We start from the raw sequence: 4,663 nt of genomic DNA on the forward strand, positions 1-4,663 counted from the left end.
CCCTCCTCCGGCCACCTCGCCTCGGCTCCGGCTTCCTCCACACCCAAGTCCGACGAGCCGCGAAGAACTCCGGCGAAGAGTCCGGCCGTCCTCGGGATCCGTGCCCCCGATCCAGATCTGAAAATATCTCCCCGCGGTTGACTTTTTCCCTCCTAACCCTAGCTCATGTGCCCTTCTTCATCATGCTATAACTTTGCATCCGTAGCTCCGATTCGTGCATATAGCATATCAAAATGTTCATCTCAGAGAGTACATCATTTCATTCCATTGCATCATTTTCATTTGAGTTCATCTTGATGCCCGAAATGCTGTTAGAAGAGGGCTACTTGAGATAATTGTCAGATCTGCTACTCCTTTTAGCTTTTTGTCATTTTTGCCATGATTATTGTGTGCATGATATGCCCTAATGCTCTACATATGTTTTGTTAAGGGTTTTGTCATCTTTCCAGAGGTGCAACCCATGTATTTTTGTGATGTGTGTGGTGACTAGCACGAGCTAGCAAAGTGGTGCACTTGTTAATTCTGATTTCAGGGACTTAGCATTTCCACTAAGTCTCTGAGCTGTTTATCTCATATTGCCATATGTTCATATTGTTTCCTAGTAATCCGTGCCTCTTTTGAGGATGATCAGTAAGGATATTTTGTTAATATTGTACTGCTCTATCCATCCATGTCTTTGTTTGCATTTATGGAGCACCCTAGCTTGAGTCAATCGAGCTCTACTTTTGCTACTTTGTGAATCTGGGCAGATTGTCAACTTGTTTGCAATTTTGCCGATGATGTTGTAGTTGATCCGTGCATGCTATGCTATTGTTCTTGCCATGTCTAGATTGCATTTTATGTATTCTTGATGGTTGTATGCTTAGCTTGTCATGACTTGCTCCGTAGTGAGTGAATCGAGCTCGTAAACATGCCTACTTGAGTTATGTTTCAGCATGTGCCAGTTTTCACTAAGTCTGAAAACTGATTATGTTTTTGCTATGTTCACATGCTTGCAATGGTATTTTCTGATCCCTTTTGGCTCAAGGTCACTAAGGGACTTTTGTTAAGCTCTTTGATTAGCTCCATGCCATGATTTACTTTGCCATGTTCAGATCCTGTAGCATATAGTTTTGTTGCTCTGAAGAGTGCTACCTGATCTGAAATTCCAGACAAGTGTTAATTTCACTAAGTCTGAGATCTGTTTACCATATGCATTTTTGTCATGCTTGTTTGAACCTGTTAATGGATGAATTGGCCGTAGCTTAGTGCTAGACTTTTGTTAAGCATCTTGAATGCGTCCCTGCCATGTATTTTGTTGCCATGTTTGGGTGCTGTAGCATGTTCATCTCATTGCATTTAGATGGCTACTTGCTATAAATCGCAGAACGTGGCCATATTTGAATCGCTTGCCATTTCCAAACCGTAGCTCCGATCCCGACGTTCTTTATATCGTTTTCAAGCGATTTCATCTCATCTTTCCAGTGGAACACTTGGATTTCAAAGTTGAGGCCAGGTTCTTGCATTTCCTGTCATATCTTGCATATGCATCCCGCATCGCATCCCGTATAGCATATCATCATTGCATCATATTGTTTGATCCTTGCACGTGGTTGATTGTGTCCTTGTTGCTTGTTTGTCTTGTTTGGGTAGAGCCGGGAGACGAGTTCGCTAACGAGGAGCCTGTTGAGTTTGCTTTCGAGGATCCAGTCAACTCTGACAACTGTGGAGGCAAGATGATCATACCCTCAAAATCACTACTATCTTTGCTATGCTAGTTTTGCTCGCTCTTTTGCTATGCCAATGCTACGATGCCTACCACTTGCTTTCAAGCCTCCCAAATAGCCATGTCAAACCTCTAACCCACCATGTCCTAGCAAACCGTTGTTTGGCCATGTTACCGCCTTGCTCAGCCCCTCTTATAGCGTTGCTAGTTGCAGGTGAAGATTGAAGGCCGTTCCTTGTTGGAACATTTATTTACTTGTTGGGATATCATTTTATTGCCATGTTATCTTAATGCATCTATATACTTGGTAAAGGGTGAAAGGCTTGGCCTCTCGCCTAGTGTTTCGTTCCACTCTTGCCGCCCTAGTTTCCGTCATATCGGTGTTATATTCCCGGATTTTGCGTTCCTTACGCGGTTGGGTTATAATGGGAACCCCTTGATATTTCGCCTTAATTAAAGCTTTTCTAGCAATGCCCAACCTTGGTCTTACCATTTGCCACCTAGCCTCTTTTTCCCTTGGGTTTCCGGAGCCCAAGGGTCATCTTATTTAAACCCCCCCCGGGCCAGTGCTCCTCTGAGTGTTGGTCCAAATAGAGCCACTTGCAGCGCCACCTCGAGGCAACTTGAGGGTTGGTTTTAGTTGTACATAGTGTTCATCTGAGTGTGCCCTGAGAAAGAGATATGTGCAGCTCCTATCGGGATTTGTCGGCACATTCGGGCGGTGTTGCTGGTCTTGTTTTAACCTGTCGAAGTGTCTTGAATAACCGAGATACCGAGTCTGATCGGAACGTCTTGGAAGGAGGTCTATTCCTTCGTTGACCGTGAGAGCTTGTCATGGGCTAAGTTGGGACTCCCCTGCAGGGATTTGAACTTTCGAAAGCCGTGCCCGTGGTTATGGGAAGAAGGGAATTTGTTAATGTCCGGTTGTAGATAACTTGAACCTTAACTTAATTAAAATAAATCAACTGAGTGTGTTACCGTGATGGCCTCTTCTCGGCGGAGTCCGGGAAGCGGACACGGTGTTGGAGTAATGTTTGTGCAGGTTGCTCTCTAGTTTCTCGCTCACGCTTCGCCTCCTCTTATTGCTCTCTTTTGCGAATAAGTTAGCCACCATATTTGCTAGTCGCTTGCTGCAGCTCCACATCATTTACCTTGCCTTACCTATAAGCTTAAATAGTCTTGATCGCGAGGGTGCGATATTGCTGAGTCCCTGTGGCTCACAGATTACTATTACACCAGATGCAAGGCCCGATGATTCCGCTCCAGGAGACGCGCTTGAGCTCAAGTGGGAGTTCGACGAAGACTCTCAATGTTACTATGTTTCCTTTTCCTGATGATCAGTAGTGGTGCCCAGTTGGGGGCGATCGGGACTGTGTCGCTTGTTGGGTTATATTTTACTTTGGCGCCGTAGTCGGGCCATGAGTGTTTGGATGATCTAATGTTATTTATGTACTTGATTGACGTGGCGAGTGTAAGCCAACTATGTTATCTCCCCTTTATTATTCATATTACATGGGATGTTGTGAAGATTGCCTAACTTGCGACATATGCTGTCGGGGTGAACTGAACCACGAACACCTATGGGGCCGGCGGACCGGGCCCCTTTCGGTTCGGCGGGGGGCGGAGGTCGCACGAAGAGCAGATCGAGGCGAGGCACACGAGCAGTTTACCCAGCTTCGGAGCTCTCCGGAGAGATAACACTCCTACTGCTGCTTGTCTGGTTGTATTATCTGGTGTTCTTGCTCTCGAGCGAGAGAGTGATGTTTTCTGGGCTACAAATGAATCGAAGCCGACTGTCCGAATCTACCAGCCGAACCCCCTCTACGTTGCGCATGGGCCTCCTTTTATACGCTAAAGGGGTCACTGACAGGTGGCAACGCAGGGGAGGGTAAAAACATAAAAAGCGAGGTAGTTGATACAGTTGCTTGTACAGTGCACCCTACCTAACCCTGACGGCAGGGGACAAGGGCATTAAATGCCCGTCTGAGTCGCCCGAACAGTGCAGAAAAGGACCGTTAGGGGCGCCACCGTTCGCCACGATGGTGATCTTGTCAGCTTCACATGCCACTGCGCACTGCTGGCTGCATAGCCTCCCACCACGCGCGCCCGGAGAGGCCCCCAGAGCGACATGTTGGTGGATGCGCTGGAGCGTGGACGCAGAGTGGCCGCCTGCCGCGGCAAACGCCTTGCCGCTGTCGTTATCTTCGCTGGGCCCAGAAGCTCGTCGCTCACCGGGCCTCGGTGTACCTTGTTTAGTCTTCCCGGCAAGCTCCTCTTGCCGGGGCCTTGCTGCCTTGCCGGAGCGCGTGGCGCGTCGCGGCAAGTGCCTTGGAGCGCCTTGGTTGGCCTTCCCGGCAAGCTCCTCTTGCCGGGGTCTTGTCTCCTTAGCTTAAATACTTTGTTCTTGGATGGCTCCAAGGGAACCTTGGGGGATCTTGGCGTTCGCCCGGCAAGCCTTTGCCGCGGGGTGCTGCAACTGCCCGTGCACAAGTTAGGGGTACTAGGGTACCCCTATTCTAGTACACCGACAGGAGCCCCCGGGCCTGGGCCAGACACGGTGCCGAGCGCTGTTGGGCCAGGCCCAAGACAGGGCACGGGCACACGCGGGCTGGGCCACGCCAAATCTTGTTCCGTATCCACCGCACTCTCCCATAACGGCACACGTTGAATGCGGCATCGTGGGAGAGATCGTGGGTGGTTGTTTATTTGGAAGGCCGAAACATCCGCCCCGTCCCTCTTTATAAGCAGAGGAAACAGGGGCAGTTCGTTCCCCCTCGCTGGTTGCTGCTACTCCTTCTTCACGAACTCCGCCGCTCCCCCCTTCTTCTCGAAGCCGAGATAGCAGCGTTCCGCCCCCCCCCCCATTGCCACCAGCATCACCACGCCGTCGACCTTCCGCACCACCTCCGCCATGGCCCCGAAAGCCGACAAGGGAAAGGGCGTGAAGTCGGCCAAGGC

This window comes from Triticum aestivum, chromosome 5A (genome assembly GCF_018294505.1).
Source record: "Triticum aestivum cultivar Chinese Spring chromosome 5A, IWGSC CS RefSeq v2.1, whole genome shotgun sequence".
Lineage (NCBI taxonomy): Eukaryota > Viridiplantae > Streptophyta > Magnoliopsida > Poales > Poaceae > Triticum > Triticum aestivum.